This window comes from Tachypleus tridentatus, chromosome 9, assembly GCF_004210375.1.
Source record: "Tachypleus tridentatus isolate NWPU-2018 chromosome 9, ASM421037v1, whole genome shotgun sequence".
NCBI classification, from domain to species: Eukaryota; Metazoa; Arthropoda; class Merostomata; order Xiphosura; family Limulidae; genus Tachypleus; species Tachypleus tridentatus.
This window is the reverse complement of record NC_134833.1, coordinates 91,363,231-91,386,893: the sequence shown is the minus strand read 5'-3', so window position 1 is coordinate 91,386,893 and position 23,663 is coordinate 91,363,231. Positions and strand designations below refer to the sequence as shown.

Genomic DNA, 23,663 nt, shown 5'->3' with positions numbered 1-23,663 from the left:
TGATACAATCTCATTAAAAATGTTTAAGGATTAGTAAAAACTTCATAGATTTATCTTAAAATTAATAACATCAGTTTTTCATTGCTTACAAAAATTTTAAAAACACTCCCTAAATAAACAAGTTATCTCTTGAAATATAGTCAAGAGAAATGAAATATCATTAGTAAATATAGCTTTTCGGTTTCCTGTATTGTATTATTTGTACCTAAGTTAAGAAATTGCATACGCTGTCGTCTTGCCACTGGCTATCCTATATTCGTTTGGTTTTCTTTCTTTTTTCAGAGAAGTTCTTTCCACTTATTAGTGAGATTACTCATCCTGGTTTAATGATTTCCAGAAAAATGAATGTAACAATTCAGATTTACATTATTACACAGATTAATGAAAATTACTTCAGAAAGCCAAAGAATGTGAGGATAAGTAAATTATTTTAGAGTGAGTCGTCTAGTATTCTACAATTAATGACTAGCTGTATTTTAGTTTTTGAGAGACTTGGTAAAGAATGATTCAAGAACTACGTCAGCGGGACAATTTAGACAGAAGTACAGGACTAACCATCACTTTTCTACATCTGCTTGAAACCATTTCTAGTGGACGGAAGAAATGACTCCGAAAGCGAAAGGGGAGTTGCGATAGACTCTGGAAGTGGTTTAGGGGTCGCCCTGAACCAGCTTGCGTTTGTTCACGATTTAGTCTTCAGTAAAAGTTCTGTCAGCTTCATCGAACAATAAAGAAAGTGTCACATCCACTGGAGGTAAACCTTTCGGAGATTTATTCCAACAGCTAGCCTTGGCTCACGACTTGGAAGTCGGTCGGCTTCAAACTCCTAAACGGTCATCGTGATAGCGTAAGTTATCAATCACGACCAACTTCTCCATCTCTTGAACAAAATATAAATCCCTCAAATACTATTCTACAGAATTCTGAACCCTCTGCAATTTCTAAAATAAATACTGAAATTTCCTTTCTCACCCAAAATGTGAGTAATCCTCCTTTCCAAATCAAAGTAATGAGGCTCATTCCAATGTTGAGCATGGAAATACAAACAAAGTAATCACTGTGCATGAAATATTCAACCCCGCTTTTGTATGTGATGCTGCGGCTTCTGCACAGCTGTCAGAGTTGGAACAAATTTTGAATCTTGAAATTCCCTACAAAAATCTGATGCCAAAAACTGTCATACAGCAAGAAACTGACTTGAACAACACACAAAGTCAAACAGAACTCGACAACCAGGGCAATAAGAAGTCCATTAAACGTAAGAAACGCAAAAAACATAAAACGATGTGCCATAGGGGCAGAGTGGGAGCAGAAGTCGAAACCTGCAGTCAGAATTTTTCTAAATCAAGAGTCTCACTCGAGATCTCGGAAACACGTGAAATTCAGCGACAGAAATGAGCATACGCATCATATGAAGAACTATTGTGAAAGCAGTAAAACATCATCGAGTTGTGATAATCCCAGAACAAGTACAAAATTAGCTTCAGCGAGCAAAACACGACAAAAATATTCATACAATGAATGACAATCTCAAACCGTCTAAGAGCTTACGAGATGGAGAATTAATAATGTTGTATCGATGACGTCACTTTTGGCCCGGCATGGCCAAGCGTATTAAGGCGTGCGACTCGTAATCTGAAAGTCGCGGGTTCGCATCCTCGTCGCGCCAAACATGCTCGCCCTTTCAGCCGTGGGGGCGTTATAATGTAACGGTCAATCCCACTATTCGTTGATAAAAAAGTAGCCCAAGAGTTGGCGGTGGGTGGTGATGACTAGCTGCCTTCCCTCTAGTCTTACACTGCTAAATTAGGGACGGCTAGCACAGATAGCCCTCGAGTAGCTTTGTGCGAAATTTCCAAACAAACAAACAAACAGACGTCACTTTTAGCATCGAACGACGATTCGGAATTATAAAAGTAATGCAAAGTTTTGTCTGATGAAAATATGTGTTTTTCAAGTTTGTGATTTTCTCAATAAACCACACAATGTTTTTGGATTTCTACAAATCTCATTTAACTCCATATTTTACAAATTATATGAAAGCATTGTTTCATTTGATCATATATTATCATTTAAGTGGCAAATTTACATATTTTATAATACGAATACAAGTAAAAATAGGTCCCTAAATGCTCTGACATACGAGGGCTGCTCAAAAAATACGCGGACTGTTTGAATTGCGCGGCTCCAGTTGGTTCCAGGGGAATCCGCTTGGTGTCGCTAGGTTCGCACAGATCAGTTGATTACGACGCCATTTCCCGATTGCAGATATCTTCATTTGTGCATTAGCTACGCGGTTTTAAGTGAAGTGCGAGTTTTTCGTTTGGCGGATTTCAGAATGAATGATCTCAAGGAGCAACGACTTGCTGTGAAATTTTGTGTTAAACTTGGAAAATCTGCGACTGAAACTTTTGCTATGCTCAACACGGCTTACGGTGATGTTGCTATGAATCGTACGGCATGTTTCAAGTGGCATGAACGTTTTAAGGATGGTCGACAGTCCATCGAAGATGATGAGCGTCCTGGACGTCCTTCCACGTCAACTGACGACCCACACGTCGACAAAATCAACACCCTAGTGCGGGCAAATCAACGTCTGACTATCAGGGAGCTTGCTGAAGAGTGTGGGATATCAGTTGGATCTTGTTACGAGATTTTGACCGAAAAATGCTGCGAAATTTGTGCCTCAGAACTCGTGAGTTTTTGGCCAAACATTCGATCACTGTTCTTCCCCACCCCCCCGACTCACCTGACCTTTGAGATATTTTCTTGTTCCCCAAACTCAAAAGACCCTTGAAAGGAAGAAGATTTCAGACGATTCCCGAGATTAAGGCAAATGCGACGAAAGAGCTGGAGGACATTACAAAAGAAGCGTACCAGGACTGTTTCAACAAGTGGAAACACCGTTGGGATAAGTGTGTGCGTTGGGGAGGAGAGTACTTTGAAGGGGTCCCAGACCTGTAACTTCTAAATAAAGTACATTTTGTTTTATGACGTCAGTCCGCGTATTTTTTTTAACAGCCCTCGTATACATAACGTTGTGTACGGATGTTTGGTGTTTAACTCAATATCTCACGATAACATTCTAAGTCTGATCTTTCTCTCTTCGCCTTTACGTTAAAATGCTTGGAAAGGTTTTCATACAATCAATCATGTATCCGTACAACTATATATATATATATTTCTTGACAAAAGTAGCATAAAACGCCGGAATTAATAACTAGTGTTTGTATTTTTCAATGACCATTTTCTACAATTAAGAAGAATTTTTGTTTGTTTGTTTGTTTGTTTGGAAATTTCGCACAAAGCTACTCGAGGGCTATCTGTGCTAGCCGTCCCTAATTTAGCAGTGTAAGACTAGAGGGAAGGCAGCTAGTCATCACCACCCACCGCCAACTCTTGGGCTACTCTTTTACCAACGAATAGTGGGATTAACCGTAACATTATACACCCCCACGGCTGGGAAGGCGAGCATGTTTAGCGCGACGCGGGCGCGACCCTCGGATTACGAGTCGCACGCCTTACGCGCTAGGCCATGCCGGGCCCTAGAAGAATTTTCAAATATCCCAAACGACATGTAGAAAAACGCTAACATACTTCAAAGAAGCAACAAACTACCAACATTTGTGGAAACAAGAACTCTTGTAGCAGTCTATCTGGTTGCTAATCCCCCGCTTTACACCAACAAGGTTTATTCAGTTATTCTCCATAAACTTGATAATAAATGAAATAGAAGTTCATTAACTCACCAGTAGGGATTAAGTAGTATTTTAACATGTATCGGATGGTTCTTCAACACTTTTGCATACGTATCAATCGCGTTGGAAAAAACTCACCTTATCTTAAATACGTTTGTAACCTAAATAACATGTTGTTAGTACAAAACTCAAACGTTCACTAATTTAATACTTGTACTCTCTCCTAAGCAACATATTAGATGAAAGAATTGTACTTTTAATAATTTTAAAATATTAGAATTATTGCTTATCACGAAATTTTCCAAACTTTAATACAACGTTAAAATCCGAGCCTTGAATCCTCATAATGGACAGATAAAAAATAATCCACTGTTTAGCTTTACGTTAAGACAACAAGCAAGCAAATATTTTAAAGTAAATAACAATCAAGCAGTCAAGGCCTCAAGGTTTGTTTGCTTTCACTCCAGCTTCGACGTTTATTTTTTAATTACAGCTAAAAATATGCAGATACATATTATGCATTAAAATGATTAACACAGTATTAGATATCTATTTGTGTTTGCCTATAATTCCCACATTTTCTGAAACATAAGTTACACATTATTATTTTTAAAATAATAAAATTAGTTTGTTAAAATTAAAATATCCTCACATCTTTTACAAATATCATATTTATCTACAATTCTGAAGAAAAATCACTCTCAGCGTAATTTTAAATAAGTAAAAGTAAATAAGTTTTATTCGTGGGTAAATTTAAAATGAAGAGATTTTTTAATTCAGTTTTATTTATAATTAACCCAATTATCGTTATTTACATCGTAAATTAAATTGTTCCAAAGGGTTAATATATTTTGTTTTCTCTTCAAAGGAAGGAATAATATTTGCAAATATATATAATTACTGTTATATAAAGTTTATAACAAATGCCTAAGCAAGGCTTGTGAAATGAAAGAAAATGTGAATAAAATTATTTTTATTAGCTGTAAATTTTATCGACTTTTATGACAATTTTTAACATTATTATGCATGATGTTAGGAATTTTTATAAGATGATTAATTGAATAATTGTTTTCTTTGTCTTTCTTATACTAAAAATAACCTGCACCAGAGTAATCTTTACCTTCTCAATTTAAGTAAATTTACATCGTTAATTTAAAATTGTACACCTTTTCAATATGAGCTAAAGAATAGTACGTACAACTGATTCAGTTGAAAAATGAATTGAAATATTTCAAATTATTAAGTGTTTGGTTTTTACATTTCCTATTAACAATCATATCTTTCTGCGACAGATACAAAGAAAAACTGAAACTCAAACATCTAGCACTATTAATCTGAGACACTAGACGGCAGAATATGACATTAGCGAAAACGTGGCTTCTCAACCTTTTTCTGATATCAATTCCTGTCAGTTTTCGAAATAGCTCTCTCCTTAGAGTTCGAAGAAAAAACAAAAAGCATTAAATTAAAATGTCAAATACTATATCATAGCTCAAATATACATCAGACTGCAACTAGAATAAATACAACAAACAATAAAAATACTTATCAAACTATATACAGAATACATGATAACTGATTACATTTATTCTTTTGAATATGTTTTACTGTTGATAATACTCCTCCACCCTAATTCTAATCTCATTAAACCCTGGATGAATCATTCACCTGGTTCAGAAGCATTAATCTGGAGTCAATGTTGTGATTATATTAAAATTAGAAGAAAGGTGCATATTTGAGGTATTGTCACAGCTATTTTAAATGATGTATTGACACTACACTGCTTGCAGGTTATCACAGCCATTCTAATTAATGTATTACCACTACCATCCTGTTTCTAAATAAAGAAATATTATTCCTTCAGGTACTAGATAAACTTTGAATTGAAAGAAGTGCACATCTGGTGTTTAATCGGTATCGTAAGTGGTGACACTCGAGCTTTACATTACAAAATTACGGAAGTATAGCGCAGACAGCCCTCGTGTAGCTTTGCGCGAAATTCAAAACAAACCAATCTTTTCTTTATCAGTACAATTGTTAACTCTCATACCAGATATTCTGAGATACATTTTTAAAGCAGTTTTAATTACCCTTATTGTCCTTACTATTCCAAAAAACAACAACAAAACAAGCAATCAAGTTACTTTCAGGAAACAATATTGCAGTTCATCATGAGATCAACATTCACGCATTGTATTTATACGAATTTATAATTAAAGCCACACTTGATAGTCTGGGATACAAAAATTTCAAAGTTCTATCGTCAGAAGATTTCTCATTTTATTTTCATAACCATTCATGTTCACTGTACAGCTAACAAAACCCTTGAAAGGACTTTTTGTTATTATTAACACGACCGACTTCATCCATTGAAATGAAACTCACTGTATTTTTTTAATTCAAGTAAAGTACGAGATACACAACTAATTGTTATTTAAATGTTTCAAAACACGTTAAGAAATTCATTGTTTTAGAAGATAAATACAGACCTCAATGATTACAAAGAAAAACATTTTCTACTGAGATTTTAGACTATGTTTTTGTTGTTTTCTAAGTCTTGGGTTCTTTTGATCAACTTGTTATTACACATTTTTGATAGAAATAGATAACGCTATGTAACAAAACGTTTCCCTTTTCTTGTTCCTGGGCAGAGAGTGCGATTTCCTAATTGCTTAGTCCCCTGCTAGTACAGAGGTAAGTCTACGGACTAACAACGCTAATGTTAGAGGTTCGTTTCCCCTCGGTGGATTCAGCAGATAGCCTGAGATTGCTTTGTTATAAGGAAAACGGACAACCCAAACCCAATTGCTTAAGCCTAAAGTAAATAGAAAAGACCTATTTTTCTCTTCAAGCTTTGCTTTTGTGACCTGGGTAATGAAATTTTCAAATTTACCCATTTTCCAGAACGTTCCAAGTAGATTCAGTGCTGAGTAGCTGATGGAGAATTTTCTCAAACTTACGAAAAATTTCTAGATTGTTGTAGAACTTACAAGAATTTTCAAGAACCTTTTAGACCTTTCCATAGTAATGTATATACAGGGGCTCACCACTTCATTTTAATTCTAGTTCCCTAAGTGAACACATTGACCTATCTGATTTTATCAGAGATGGCATCAAGAAGCTGTAAGCAATCTCCAGACGCATTTTGCTATGTATGTCACCAATTTATCAAGACAAGAGCAAAAAAGTACTCTGTGACAGCATCAGCCTTGAAGTATGATGAGTATGACTGGGAGGTTATCGGATACTTCAAAATGGTGGCATTCCTGATTGGTCTTCAAAGGGGCTTACCAGGTTTCCCTGTTATCTTTGCCTTTGGGGCAGCAGGTACACAGCCGCGCACTACAACAGGAAGCACTGGCCGGAACGGACCGAGTTCTCTGTGTGGAGGCACAATGTCAAGTGTGAGCCACAAATGGACCTCCAGAAGGTGTTGTTCCCACCATTGCACATAAAATTGGGTCTTATAAAACAAGTTGTCACAGATTTTGTTAATGAGTCTGCAACCTTCAAGTACCTTCGAGACTTCTTCACTAAACTGTCTTAGGCAAAGATCATAGCGTATAACGAAAACATAATGGGACTCCATGTTTGGGAACTGATATGTGAAAGTGGTTTACATTACAGTCACAAATCTAGAAAAACTACTCACTTCTAAACATTTTGTTCATTTTTGTATAACTTTAGTATAAATACATGTAAATCTTGATTCATATGTTGTTTTTACATAGAAATAAGGTTATTTTTTTAAATTTCATTATCCAAGTCACAAAAGCAAAGTTTAAAGAAAATAATGGCCATTTTCTGTACTTTTATAACATAAGCAATTACGAAACTATATATACTATCTTGTCACAAAATTCGTATTACATAGTGTAATCAATAACATAGTATCACGTATATTAGAAATGACTTCTAATTTCATCTTATAAAACTTCAGACTTCCATTATAAAATGGGGTCAAAAAATAAATAGAAAACAATGTATTATTATTATATCAGAATATAAAACGTTTTATTTCTAACGAATGTTTTACAAAAACAAAAAACATATTCATATTCGTACGGGTAATATAGAATAACAAGTTATATTAACTAAAATTAATATCAGTAAAGGTTTTGTCACCAGACAAAGTCTTCATCAGGTTACCTGTTAAAGAAAAATATTATAACAAATAACGTTATCCGAAACTTAGTCTATTCTAATTTTCAAGGTTCAATATAGAAAGAATCCAATTCTGAAAATACAAAAACAGTAAAGTGCATTGTATTAAATTGGTTTCTTTACAGAATAAATAAAAATAATTTTGTGTTTCTCACTAGAGTACAACTTTATTATATTAAAACACTTTTCAATACACTATTAATATTCTCTGACATCACTGGATGGTAAATACTATTCTTCACAATTCTTTTAAATAATGTGCTTAAAATAAAGAACAAAGGACATAGAAATACCGATAATATGTAGTTCTTTAACCTCCTCCGTCGCTTCTGAGCTGACCATGTGATCTATAATATCCAAAATCTTCACCATATAAACTATGTCTGTCAAAGAAGCGTCTTCTTCTTCCCTGGCCTTCAGCTGTAGGGAGGATGAAGCAACCCAAGAGCATACAGACGACAAGAACAACAACTAGTGTTGTTTTATGATTTAAGCTATTCAAAGAAAAAAATGGTAAATGACTAAACATTTTCACTATATCATAACATAGTCAAACACCCGAGGTAAATTGTTGCTACTGCAATGATAAAAAGTAAACCGAAATTCAAACGGATTAAGTACGATATTTAAAGAATTTAATAAAATGTTGTTTCATTAATTATCAGAGACATTATAATTAATAGTTTTATAGTTTTGGGAATGAATTTCAGTCGCTAAACTATTTCCAACAATCTAAATATTACCATAAGTAAGGTAACTTTTTTTTTTTTTCTCAAACTAAACATCTAATTTTCAATAATGAAACGTGAGCAGGATTATGTTACGTAAAATATTTTGTGATATAACTTTACAACAAACAAAGAATAACTAGCCTTCTCCTCATTTTCTTTGCTTTCGTGAAAGAAATTTCTGTTTCTTACATGAAGTTTTTGCTTTCGTATTTGTAAGAAATCTTGAAAAAACTACAAACGAAAAGGTTGAGTAGGGCGGGATTAAGTGGGTGTTAAAAACTTACCACATTCTGCCAATAAGCAATATTTTTAATTCGAACGTTAATTTGCTAACTTTTCTAGATAACGTGTAACCATCATGACAATGTGTGAAGAAAAACTGAAATTTATAATAACTGTTTATTGCTATTGAAATGTGAGAAACACAAGCAACGTTATGTGTGTTAATTTAAATATTGTTCATTGTATCAGTACGCAAGGCGTTTTCTACAGCAGGGGTTCCCAACCGGTGGGTCGCGACCCCCTGGGGGGTCGCGAAGCCTTGGCAGGGGAGTCGCGTAGCCTTGTTAGAAGTAGCTTGGGATAACATTAATTTTATTTCATCAATTACATTTTCATGCTCTTACATTTTTTTGTTTCGGTGCAAAGCAAAACGTGTGCTACGTTAGTTCAATGTCATTAGGTGATATTATGGGTGTATGTATGCGTGCCTGTGAGTGAATGTGCCTGTGTGAATGTGTATGTGTCTGCAACTGTATGTATATGTGTACTAGTGAGTAGCGAGTATGTGAGTGCACGCGCATGTACGTATGCTTGTGTGTCTGTTTAGCTGTGATTAAGTGTGTGTGTGCTCGCTGTCGACACGTGAGTCACATGTCCGTTGCTGATTGGTGGATGACGAATCGTGCGACTGGCCAGGCTCCCTTCCCTCCCAATACTTACCCCGTCATTACTCTACCTGCACCCCCCACAAGTAGTCAGTGTAAGATCTACAGTTGCCAAAGCGTTCATTATTCAACATTTTTTTTTTATTTTAACAAGGAGATAAGTAAGCAGTAGAGGTGAGTTGTGTCCCTGGCTAAACGGCGCAGATACTCAGAATGCTACTTCAACATTGGCTTCACCACTGTGCTCGCCAACGACGGCATCGAGAAACCACAGTGTGTTTTGTGCCATGCTGTCCTGAGTGCAGAGTCAATGAAACCATCAAAACTCAAGCGTCATCTCGAGACGAAACATCCAGAACACGCAAAGAAGGGTTTGGATTTCTTCAAACGGCATGAACGGTGTCTTAAAAGCCAAAGAATCGATAGAAGTGGGTCGTTTCTGCAGCAGAGTGCAGCCATAGTGGAAGCTTCATATGAGATTGCATTCGAAATTGCTAAACAAAAAAAGCCTCACACGATTGGAGAAACACTTCTTAAACCCTGCATGATGAAAGCAGTGAATCTTATTCTTGGGAGAAGCCAGTGCAAAGAAGATGCAGCAAGTATCCCTGTCAAATAATACTAGGCGCATTTCTAAAATGTCTATGGATGTGAAGGAACAGGTTTTGACTGAAAACAAGGGTTCCCCTTTGTTCTCCTTTCAGCTCGACGAGTCAACAGATGTAAGTTCATGTTCTCAGTTGCTTGTCTTCGTGAGATACATTAATTCAGGTGACATCAAAAACGAATTCTTATTCTGCAGTGCACTTGAAACCACAACAAAAGCTGATGATGTCATGGAAAAAGTTTCAACTTTTTTCAAGACGAAGATCTTCAATGGGAAAACGTGTGTGGGGGTTTGTACGGATGGGGCACCGGCTATGCTGGGATCGAAATCAGGATTCCAGTCGAGAGTGAAGAAGCTAGCGCCTCAAGCAAAGGGCATCCACTGCATGATTCACCGATATGCTCTCGCCAGTAAGACTCTCACTGCCTCTCTGCAGGAAGTGCTTGAATCTGTAATCAAAATTGTAAACTATGTGAAGACTCGAGCACTCAACACTCGCCTGTTCAAAGAACTATGCAAAGACATGAATGCTGACCACGAAGTTCTTCTCTTCTACACAGCAGTACGTTGGTTGTCGAAAGGAAACGTTATTAATCGTGTCTTTGAAATGAAAGATGAAATAAAGCTATTCCTGGAGACTCAAGAAAGGAAAGATCTTGTAGCTCACTTCGAAGATGAAGCATGGAATAAAAGGGTTGCGTACATAGCCGACATTTTTGACCAGCTGAACAAGCTCAATTTGAAGCTTCAAGGAAGGGAAACACATGTTCTCCTTTTTCAAGATAGTCTTCGGGCCTTTGTTTCCAAATTGCAGAACTGGCGTCGGAAAACCAATCTTGGAAACATTGCTATGTTTGAAAAACTTTGTGGAGTGACGGATGAGTCTCAGATCCAACTGGATCAGTTCCTCAAGGATGAGATTACCGAACATCTTCAGTCTCTAGAAAAGGAAGTCGAGCGTTACTTCCCTGAGCTATCACAGGAACAGGAGGCCCTGGTAAGGAACCCATTTTGTACTGAACTTGATGTATCCAGCATCCCAGATGATATCCAAGATGAATTTCTGGATCTAAGGAACGACTCTTCAGCTCGTGATCTCTTGAAGGTGAAATCCGTGGCACAGTTTTGGTGCGCTATGTATCAGTCATACTCCAAAGTCAGCATGATAGCTTTACGTGTCCTTGTTCCATTTGCTTCTACCTACTTGTGTGAGGCAGGATTTTTCACTCTTGTCAATATAAAAACAAAGAATAGGAACAGATTGGATGTTGGAGATGACATGAGACTGGCTCTAACAAACGCTCGGCCACGAATTTCAAAGCTTGCTGCTGAAATGCAACATTTCACTAGCTGGGTTGGATAGCTGTTCAAACCTATGTTAATATTATTTTAAGAAATATATGTTCTTTTTGCGAATTCAGGTTGGACCAATGTGATTTAATTTGCTAATAAATAATTACAGAATTTTAAATATTTTTTAGATGTTTCTTTCCCTCTCCTTCACAGAAAATAAAAGAAAAAGTAAGCTGCTGATAGTAAGCCCTAAGTAGGGGTCACATGGGTTTCAAACTTTTAGGTAAGGGGTCGCGAGTGCCAAAAGGTTGGGAACCCTTGTTCTACAGAATTCTCATTCTATGTGTGTATTATTTAAATATCCTCTTATATATTGCACTCTAATCCTGAATCTAACAAGAAAAAAATACATTAATCAAAGGATGCAGCAGAATATATATCTAAATAAGTGTTTATGTATTTTTTGCTATAACAAAGCCATATCTGGCTATCGGCTAAGTCCACCGAGGGGAATCGAACCCCTGATTTTAACGTTCTAAATCTGTGGACTTATCGCTGCACCAGCGGGATACATATTTGACTTAACAGAAACACACAAAATTTAAACCAAACCAAAAATAATGCTGTTTATGTCCCGTATTGTTTTCTTTTTTTAATTAAGAGTATGAAATAAAAATATAAAAGTTTTTAATATGAATTTTTTAATTACAAAACTAATAAACATATATTGCAATACTAATAGTCTTTAATTTAGAACTAGGGTGTTTCCGATACCATCAAGTCCTTACTTTTTAACTTAATATATGTTTTTCACACAGATGTTATAATAATGAAAAGAAAATTACTTATTTTGTTATCAAAACAAAACATAACATACAAAACATAAATTAATAAAATAGTAAATGTTATTGAATTTACTTACTTAATATTATTTTCGTAGTCAAAAATTATTTTCAAAAACGTTATATTCGTGAGTGAAATTATTCTAGTGAATAATCAGTTCTTGAATAAAAACCACAAATTATGTTTTTTTGTTTTCAATATTCGCACAAAGTTATGCAAGGTGTACACACACCACTCCTCACTATATTTAAGCTCATAGTTAAAGAGAAAGCAATTATTAAACGTACCCGTCGCCAACTCTTAATCGGCTAGTAGGATTTCACAAGTGGTATTATAATGCACCGTTGGTACCAAAGTACGAAGCGCGATTGTACGTCAATTAAACATATTAGATGTTACATGATCATATACATCAACAACCTACACGGGCACTGCTAATTCTGTTTATATATTAATAAAACTCGATGAAAACACATAAGTTGATATTTTTCATTATAATATTCAGTTAAAATACATGTTGAATTCATTAGATTTAATATTGTAAATTGTATAAACATATATAACACGTTTTATTTAGTTTGTGACACGTTCCGACAAAGTCTCAACAGAATAACAACACGGGCTGAATATATGTAACCTCCCGTATTTGTTTTAAGCCGTATTGTAGCACACCAACGGGAATTGGGCTTATTAAAAGTCATCTAGTCACACAGTTTTAAAAAAATCAATGTCACTAATTTTAGTTTGCATAAAGTGTTTTGTATTGGGCACAGAGAAACTTAAGAATTAAATTATCCTTTCACATTAGTACATTTAACATGAGTTGAAATAGCTATACTGAATATTAAATTAACTAAATTTAACACAGTAGTTTACTATAATCTAACAAAACCCTTTCAACGTATGTAGTGCAGGATACTAGGAAGGACAGAAGTGACAGATTGGTAAGGATATTGTTTGGTTTGTTTTGAATTTCGCGCAAAGCTACGCGAGGACTTTCTGCGACCCCACAGCTGAAAGGGCGAGCATGTTTGGTGTGATGGGAATTCGAACATGGGACCATCGGATTACCAGTCGAGTGCCTTAACCACCTGGTCATGCCGGGCCTAGATTATCGTTGAACATAACCCTATAGAATTGACTACCTGTGCTCTGCCTTCTATCACTATCGAAATCCGATTTTTAGCTTCGTAAGCATCGAGGCTTACACCTGAGTATCGGGAAGAAAGAAACAATACATAGAATGTTTGTTAGTAATTTAAAAATTTAATGTTATATATAACATTTATATAATACAATAATCAACTGAAATAATCCTCGATAGTGTATGTCCAACGGCCAGATTTGAAAGTAGACTTTATGAAGAGTCCCCAGCAAAAATTAATTTTTTAAAGCAAAAAGATAATTTAAAAATAACTAGTGCAGAATTTGAGATAAGTGTGATTTAACAGATATAGTTTTTTATATATGTGGTATAAAAATGCTCATACTTGTGAAGAAGAATATGAGAATTAAAGGAAATTGTTTACATCATGAAATTCCAATGTTATTTATGTCAGCTATATTGAATCAAAAACCACATGGTGGTAAATTAACAAATATGTGTGAATGATGAAATAATTAGGTTTGCGTTGAAATGTTTTCGTCTATATTGGCCATGCTAATGATGCAAGATATACTGATTATATGATTTGTACTGAATTACAAATAATACAGTTAACTCAGAATAACTTGTGTTTAGAGTGTGTGTTTTCTGAAAGCAAAAAACACATAGATCTATCTGCAGAGCCCATCGAGGGGAACTTATGTTTTTAAGAGTTAAATAAAATGATAAGATTGAAAGGAATGCTTAGGTATGTGCTAAATTATGTAAGACATGGATAAGTCATGCGATGTCCATGAATGATATATTAATTTATAAAATTATGTACCTTGAGAAGTACACATCAATATTCAATAATATTAACAGTATTATGTAGGCAATGTTTGTTTTTAACAGAAATTAACATTATTATATCCAATAACGCACCCAATGTTTGTAGCAAGACAAACAATTCTCACCTATTTTCTAGATGATGCTTTCCATCTTATAGTGGTTTATGATAATACAGAAGTGTTATTTATTTTACAGAATTATAGATCATATTGGTACTGAGCATATACCGTTAACCTACAGTTAGTGTTATACTCTGAATCTTCCACAACTACTTAATGGCAATGAGGTATCCAGTTTCAAATGATCCACAACTACTTACTTCCAGTTGTTACATAATATCGTATAATTCTCCTGAACATTTTATATTAATAGATTATATTAACATAAATTTGTTCTGACATTGTACAGTTTTACAATTTTATACTCTTACTTCCTCGGAGGGAGCCTCATTTGTAAGGATGGAAATTGTCAAAATAAAATAAAACGAAGTATCACAGATATGAGAAAACATTTATTCTCTTATTTGCACTAATATAAAAAAATCTAATAACTTTAGTATAAAAAAAATACACCATCACCTTCTGAAGCTATTAACACCTCTTTCCTTCTTTTTTTCATGTTCTCTTCCACCTCACGAAAACATTCCAAAACATCTTCATACAGATCTCTTGGACAGCTTTCTAACATCGACTCAAAACATTCTTCTGCCCACAAGCCAGCAAGAGATTTACTATTTTATTTCAAGTTTTTGAAGAAATTCGGAGCATATAAGCCTTGTCTTCCCGTTTTAGTTTATTATATGTCCTTCACTCTCATCCCCCCACATGAATGGGTAATTCCTGTTCTTTTTCTAGTTGTAAATGTAAATAAACTGTTGACAAACTAATGTCCTAAGTTTAACTACATGATTTAAAGATTCTTTCCAGGACAGAAAATGGGGATTTTCTAGAAATGTCATGGAACAGACAGTCCACGACTTGTACCCTTGTGTAAGCACGAGACTACATCCAGGAGATCAACTGGGTAGTACGAGAAGGACTCGAATATATGCAGTCTTTTAGGGGCTACAACAACAAACGGCTTAAGTTAATGTTTATACTTTCAACATATCAATGTTTTATGTCAGTCACAGTAACCTTTAGCACTGTGTTTATACGAATATATGCAGTCTTTTAAGGGGCTACAACAACAAACGGCTTAAGTTAATGTTTATACTTTCAACATGAATACTATAAAATATTAATATTAATGCTGTTAGTTTCACTGGCTGAATGTTAAGTAGAGAATAATATTTTGACCTTCCTAGGTCATCTTCAGGTTAAGAAAGAGTTTGAATATGACTGTTGATAGAAACATATCTTAGGAAAGAGGGTATAAACAGGTACTGGATTTTAGGGGTCATTTCAGGTGGATGTTAGGTTATTAATTAGTATAGGTAGAAAGGTGTTCCTTTACATTGGTTTAATTTTGGTTTTAGTTGCTGTATAAGTAGGGCTTCTTTGACAATTAAGTAGTAAATTGCCATTGCTATATAACACTGAACATGGATTCATATATCTTAAACATTGTACAGAAAACATCACTAAATGCTGTGTGTTTAGTATGTTACACACTTTTATCAATCATGACTTACATTTCACATTCTGTAATAGTTTAGTTCAGTAACTATTCACACATTTCTTATCATATAAATAACTTGTTATAATAATTTAGTTCAAGAACCATTAATAAGTTATCTCTTTCTATGTAATTAATCTTCTATAATGGTTAAATTCAACAACAATTAATAAGACATTTTCTTATGTAACTAATCTACTATAACAATATTATCTTTCATATCATAACTGATGTACTTTAACGATTTAGTTCATTAATAATTAATACATTTTCTTTTGCTACTAATACACATTTCTGTCACTTAACTAATTTCCTTTAATGGTTTAATCCAGCAATAATGACTGCACAGTCTTATATTAGAAGACTACATTAAACTTACATTACAGGTGTTATGCTTTACATTTTGTACACAATAATATGATTTTGTTTTTAATTTTCTAGTGATTGTATAACAATAAATTTACAATTCTGACACAATTTTTTTCAGTAATTTTAAAAGACTACAAGTAAAATCTAAAGAAATATAATGTGTCACAAATAATTAATTTAAGTAACAATCAATATGTTTTGGTTGTAATTATGAGTTTTTTTATTAATACTATAAAATGTTATTTCAAACAAACATAGATCAAATAATATTTTTAAGCTATACTGTTTAACAACAGAATAATTACAGCAAAAAGCAAGAACAATATGAATATAATAACACAGTAACTTTAGAGCATTACTGTTCAACTATAGAATCGTATAATTCAGTGGTACATAATATTTCAGGTACTGTGTTGATGTGATTCTCCAAATATAAAAAGAAAGATAAAGCACTAGATGTCCAGGTTTCCAATATGTTTTAACAATTACGTGTTATAACAAACTGAAGAAAAATGTTCAGCTTTTCTTGCAAGACAATTCTTCTAATGCTACAACATCCAGATGTTGGGGTTTTAGGTCAGAAAGACATATGAATAGAATAGGTTTGGAAAGTACAATATTACAAAATATTTAAGTACTATAGTACTTTTACTAATTTTAATTAAAATACTAACTTTAGGTGCAATCAATTGTATTCCTAACAAAGTAACACTTTAAGTGGAATTGTATGTTTAGAAGAGGTATGCATACATATTTCTAAACAAGAAACAATTCTTTTGAAAGCACTGTAGTATCCATATGTCACAGAGAGTGTGGGTAGTACAGTGACTACCAAACATATTCATGACACTTAATCCCGTATCATCTTATAAGATACAATGTGCAGTGAATATGAGAGAGATCTGAAAAGACATTAACATTCTTGAACTTTGTCTTTCCAATGCTAATAATAATAAAATAAATAATCAATGTAGACAAATGGTATAATGTTAAATTTTCAGCTTTGCTAATACATTTCTCAAGATCATAAAAAGTGGAATGTAGAGCTTAATATCTTACTTTATTTATTGTTTGTTTATAGTCTCAAAACTCACATGTACAGATACTTGGAAAAATATCAGAAGTGAATTCTCGAGATGGAAACCAGAATGGTTCATCACTGGTATCTGTACTTCTGTAATCATCATGAAAAGCAACGTTACACTGTTGAAATAATTGTACTTTATTAGTCTTAACAAGTTTCACTAAAAATTAGTGGTTTTATATCAATTAATATAAAGTGTAATTAATTAAACATGAGCCCACTATGTGACATTTCATGACACTGCTTATACTAATACATGATATCAGTGTATAACAAAACTCTACACAACTGTACTGAACTTATGATTAAATCAATGTATAATAACATGTGATCCTACCTAGTTGTACTAAGGTTAAGAACAACCAGTAGCATAGCTAGGGGGTGTCCAAGGAGGTACATCTGTCCCCAGGTGCAGCATCGGGGTTGGGGGGTGCCAAATTGATGTTACATAATTAGGAATTATGGCTTACATTTTGTCAGGAGGGTGCAAAAAAACTGACTTTGTCCCCAGGTGCTGAAATCCCTAGCTACACCTCTGAGAACAACTGAGTGTATCACAAAATAACTTTACACATCTATACTGAACTTACGATTAAATCAATGTACAACAACATGTGACCTTACCTAGTTGTACAGAGGTTATGATCAACTGAGTGTATCACAAAATGACTTTACACATCTGTACTAAAGGTTCCAATTTATTCAATGTATAACAAAGTATGAGCTTACCTGGGATGAAATAGAAGCCATTTTAACTCATAAGGTTCTGTAACTTTATATCTAATTAGTTAGACACAAGATTAGTATATAAAAAAGTATAAATTTATCTATACTGAAGTAAAGGTCAGATTAGTTGATGCATTCTGACATTACCTAAATTTCTTAAACTTGATAATAATTTATATCAAAATATGAGTTTGTGTGTACTGGAAATAAATGTCATTTCAGCAGATGTACTGTGTATTTATTTCCACTGAATTAGATTGAGGTAGAAATAAGATTAGTTTGTAGCCTAATATGATGTTATCTGTACAGAGCTAGAAGTGAGAATATTTGCACAGTATGACATTACTGTGCTGATGAGGATACGAAAATTATAGTTTACAATATGACTTACCTGCATTCAAGTGGAAATGACAACAGTTGCCCCAATATGATATTACTGTATCAATGAGGATACAAGATTACAGTTTATTACTTGACTGGAGTATACTGAAGCAGAAGTAACAACAGTTGGCCTAATATATTACTGTACTGATGAGAAGATGAGGTAATAGCTTAGCATGACCTTACTGTACTGAAGTGGAAGTGAAAACAGTTAATGTAATATCTTTTTGTACTGGTGTCGAAATTTGCTGTTTATAACAACATAAGACCATACCTTAACAGAAATATAAGTGAGGTAAGTTTGTATCAAAATATGACCTTACTGTATAGAAGTGAAGGTTATATCACTTTCTAACATATGACCTTATTGTAGTGTATTTACTGTACTAATGTACAGATTAGATTATTTTATAGAATAATTAGCCTAATATGCACTTAACTGTATAAATGTGAAAGATCAATTTCTAGAATAATGTGACCTTACCTGTCTCAAAGTAGAAGTAGCTTGCTATAAAGAAGTGGGAGCAAGATATGTTTAAAAGATAATATGACCTTTCTGTACAGAAATGAAGCTGAGATCAGTTCCAAACAAATTATGACTTTACCACTGAAGTGCAAGTTAGATCAGGTTACAACAAACAATGAAACTATCTGTTCACTATTAGAAATTAAACCAAGTGATATATTATGTCCTAACTTGTGTAAAATTATGAATAAAATGAGGTTATAACATAACAATGTTTAGGGGCAACAAAGGCCCTTTGTTCATCTCAACTCTCCTATCCACTGAACTAAAACTATCAAATAAAATTAAATTTTAAAGACAATTTTATTGTTATTAGTGATCATATCAAAAGGTGATATTAAATTAACAAATACAATGGATAGCAAACCTTCACCTGATTGAGCAAATAAGGATACTGCAGCAGAAGTTGTAGCTTGAGCTAAGTCATCAGGGAAACAAAGTTTGACTGGAAGTTCATCATTAGAAGAAACAATGTTACTGCTGCTCAAATCATAACAAGCTGATCATCCAATATCATTAAATACAAAAAAAAATGAAAATTAGTATCCAAAAAGAGTACATCAAACATGGAGAAATAAATAAAACATATCACTAAAGAAATAATTTTGCTGTTTCTAAAAAAATATCAAGTACTCTCATGTTCATAGTAATTGTCAATAGTCATTTTTCCATACAACCCCTATCACAATCCTGTGCCTGCAGTTAATCCAAGTCATAAAACTTACAACCAAAATAAATGAAGATTATGTGACAACACCAAAGTAATTTTAAATTACTGTTTCTATACAAATTTTAATTTCTTTTTAGCAATAGTTTTCAGAGACACACCTTACAAATTAATTCACTTGGGATTGAAAAATTATTTCATACTGTCTTTAGGCTATAACACCAATATTAAAATGTTCAGTTTAAAACTGCTGTAAACCTGATATAACATTTCTAATCTAAATAAAATAAGTATTCACACTTCAACCAAAGGAATGAAAATAATGACAATGACAACAACAAATATTTTAAACCACAATTATGAGTGACTCTCTTCTTCATCAGCATTGACAATACTGAGAAACATGCAGAGGTATGCTGGAAAAACATAATTTAAGATCTTTATAATCTGATTATGTCATCTGATCATGTTCAACAAATTGGGAATCTTCAGAAAGAAGAACTGTCAAAACACAGGTATTTTTGGTATTTATAAAATGTCTGCATTGTAAGTGTTTCAAAATTTTGTTGTGAGGCATTTTTGAACTATAAACATTGAAAATCTTTCATTTTATCAATTTCTTTTATTGGTGGTTAAAAACATTCCATTTTACATACCTACTCAATCTCAACTTGATATTCATTAAGATATTTCTTTTTGAAATTGAATTATTAGAAAGTTTTATAATCATTTACTATTTTTACTAAACCTACCTATACTCACCTGAAGTCTTGTTGTAGAATATATTCCTACATGTGTCATCTGACAGAACACTTATATTCAACAAATTGGGAATCTTCAAAAAGAGCAACTGTCAAAACCCAGGTATCCAGTAAGCTTGATTTCCTCACAATGAAATTCTAAATTTAACAAAGAAACAGATAAAACTAGAAGCAAGAAAACTGTTTTCAACTACTAAAAAAATATTTGGCAAACCTGTAGAATTAGTAGCCTATAACTGCATAAACAGAAACATAACAACTCCATTACATAATACTGATACCAAATGGAAAAAGCATAATGAGACAACAAATTATTATGTTGTGTATAGAACTCAACTAGAAGCTAAAACCCAACTCATAAATTGCCAGAATATTTCATAATTTCATTTCAAATTCTTTTTTTTACTTGTCTTAAAGAGCTTTTAAATATTTCTAATATATTAAATAAATATATAGATATTAAAAAGGTTATGCTATGATGCAAATAATTGTTTTTTATTAATAAACTTTATTGAGTCAAACTGTTTTTCATAATGTTTTGTTGTTTATTCTGTATAAAGTTATACCATGGACTTTCTGTATTCATTCACAAAGTGGATGTTACATTGACAAGAGAAAACCTCTCCAATCCAAGAAATATAGTGAAAAAGTTAGGAGTGGCTCTTGGTACCATTAAAAACAAAACCAACTGCTATTTCATAAAAAAGATAGCCAAATTAACTAAAATAACAGCAATACCATTCAACTGCACACTCAACACAACCTCCAATACTTTTAACTCCAGTTCAAACAAAATTTTATAAGCTTTTTGTCTACTTAATCCTTTCTAGACCACCTGAGTATTACAGACATTCTTTTGACCTATCAAGTTTACACAACAGAAATGTTTAGAACATTTCAGATTGGAGAGATGTCAATGATGTTCCAATTTTTTTCCTCCTCACATCAGAAATCCTTAACCAAATTACACAAAACTTAGTGTAAAGTTAGTAATAGGATTTAGTTTCTCCTTTCAAGTTATACAATTTTTATAGTATTTATAAAATATCTGCTTTGTAAGTGTTTCAAAATTTTGTTGTGAGGCATTTTTGAACTACAAACATTGAAAATCTTTCATCCTGTCAATTTCTTTTATTGGTGGTTAAGAAATTTCCATTTTACATACCTAATCAGTCTCAACTTGATATTCATAAAGATATTTTTTTGAAAATTAAATTATTACACTGTTTTATAATAATTTACTCCTTTTTCTAAACCTACCTATACTCACCTGAAGTCTTGTTGTAGAATATATTCCTGTGGTGTTCATATTGATTAAATTTAATAAAAAATATCAGCATGTGAAAAAATAATGTCAAAATAACCTATAACAAAAATTTTAGACCAGTTTTATTTTGTAATTGGACTCTGGTATAACAACAAACCACAAAGTCCTTGTTTGTTCTACCATATTTCATATAAATTTGAATTTCCTGTATCCAATTGTACCATCAATGCCCAAAGTTCACACTCTTGTTCCAATGGAATAAAGACATTCTTGAAAATTAATATCCACATATAAGTGTTTGTAGACAGTATTTCAAGATCTAAAATTGGCCTTACAAATCTCCTTTCCAGCTTGTTAAAATAGAAAATGAATGTGATAATGAGCAACAATGTATAATCATTAATATCACAATAAATACTAGTGTAAACATTTCACACTTTACACAATCACATGAAAGAGGTAAATGCACTTTGACACTGCCATTTATCTAATTTATTCCCTGAAAGACATACTATACTTAACTGGTAAAATCATGCACAATCAATTTATCCTTTTACCATTTCTCTGAAAGAAATATGTAACACTTTGTCAAATGGATCACTGGCTAATAAGCTAACCTCTTTCTTTCGAAACTGAAGGAAAAAAGTGGTGCTTTCTCTACTTTTATTGGAAAGAAACCATACAGATCTTGTTCGATTTTATCTTTCCATCATAGCCATTGGAAATGGTTCTAAATCATGTTCCATTTTCTTCCAAGAAGAATTAAGGTAACTGCAAGACTCATTAAATGACAAACTAAACAACAAAAAACACTGCAATTCTAAAAGTAATTTTGTTTTGTTCATGGACATTTTCAAATGAAATATATCAATGGTTATGGAACAATGTTCTACATGAAAAGAAAATTGGACTGCTTGTGAATATTACTATGTTTTGAAAGTAGTAGATACAATTTCTGATGCAAAGTTTTTGTACAGAGAGACACCACACAACTTTTATTAGAGTTATCATATGAACTTCCCTGCTCCTTTTTGTTCATGTGTTGAAGAATAGTCCACTGTTTAAAAAATGGAAATTAAATCCTCTAATTGGTTGAACATAATATAATTTCAAAATCAACTGATTTTCCTACATAGCATTCCCTTACAGTTTACTTGCCAATTACATAAATCTTTTTGTAACAACAACATTCAATGTTTAAATAATTATTATTTAACTGAGAAAGCAGCAAACAGTAAACGATGGAACACACCTCTGCAGTGAAATTTTATAAACAATTAATCATGCTCATTAATCTTTAAAAAGCAGGAATGTTGTAAATAGTAGCAACAATTGATAATGGCCACCATTTAAGAATTAATCAAGGGCATTTAACAAACTGATTATTCTCACAAAACTTTAATAATTACAATTATCAGAACTTTAGGATTCACAATGCCCTTCAGCAGGCAATTAAGTTGGGCTACTAAGAACATACAGAATGTGACAATTCTAATTAGACTTGACTTGCAAAAGATTCCTTGCATTCAAAGAGAACCCAGAGTAAAAAGTAATTGTCTAGCACTCTAAAGGTATTAGTAGGGGCAACAAATCCTACAACATCCTCATTCAACATGATAACAATCAAAATCTAATTGGTCATAGAAGTGGTAAATAATGATTAGATGAATCTCTGAAAAGAATTTATTCCCTTCCCTGTCTGAAAATGTCTTGGATAGAAAGAACCAGCCTGAGGATGTAGGTAAAATGATAAAATAATCTGTGGACAAACAGTGCAAACCACTCCAACTGGTGACGTCTGTAGGCCAACAGCAATGAAAAAGAAATCTTCAGGCACAGGTGATACACAGCATATGAAAATCATGTCATAAACAGATGTTGAAAAATGGCATTTGATGTAACTTTAACATAACAGTTAGGTAAATGGAATGGTCATTTGGGACAAAGGACCCACAGTGACTTCAGGAATCTAGAGAATACTGAAGACAAAAAAGAATATTTTGTTACACATATCAAATGGGAAATCAATTAGGTTGGCTTATAGACGCAAACTATCGAAGATGAAAAAAATCCTTGCTAAAGAGCCAGGTTAAAAAAAAAAAATTA

The 23,663-nt window shown here is 33.1% G+C and overlaps 1 long non-coding RNA gene across 32 annotated transcripts in view; it reads right to left on the bottom strand.

Annotated features, from left to right (window-relative positions):
- LOC143225742 (uncharacterized) overlaps positions 1 to 23,663 on the bottom strand; it is a 70,513-nt gene that overhangs the window by 15,474 nt on the left and 31,376 nt on the right. For 11 of the 32 annotated variants that reach the window (XR_013014034.1, XR_013014040.1, XR_013014037.1 and 8 more), the window contains 5 exons: positions 22,175 to 22,328; positions 20,292 to 20,428; positions 19,236 to 19,361; positions 17,240 to 17,348; positions 8,156 to 8,356 (listed from right to left, as the gene is read on the bottom strand). This is a non-coding gene — a long non-coding RNA (uncharacterized LOC143225742). Of the gene's footprint in view, positions 1 to 7,687; positions 7,936 to 8,155; positions 8,357 to 15,272; positions 16,694 to 17,204; positions 17,349 to 19,235; positions 19,362 to 20,291; positions 20,429 to 22,174; positions 22,329 to 23,663 lie in introns of those variants that run through there. The other 21 variants (XR_013014028.1, XR_013014021.1, XR_013014029.1 and 18 more) reach the window with 17 other exon arrangements.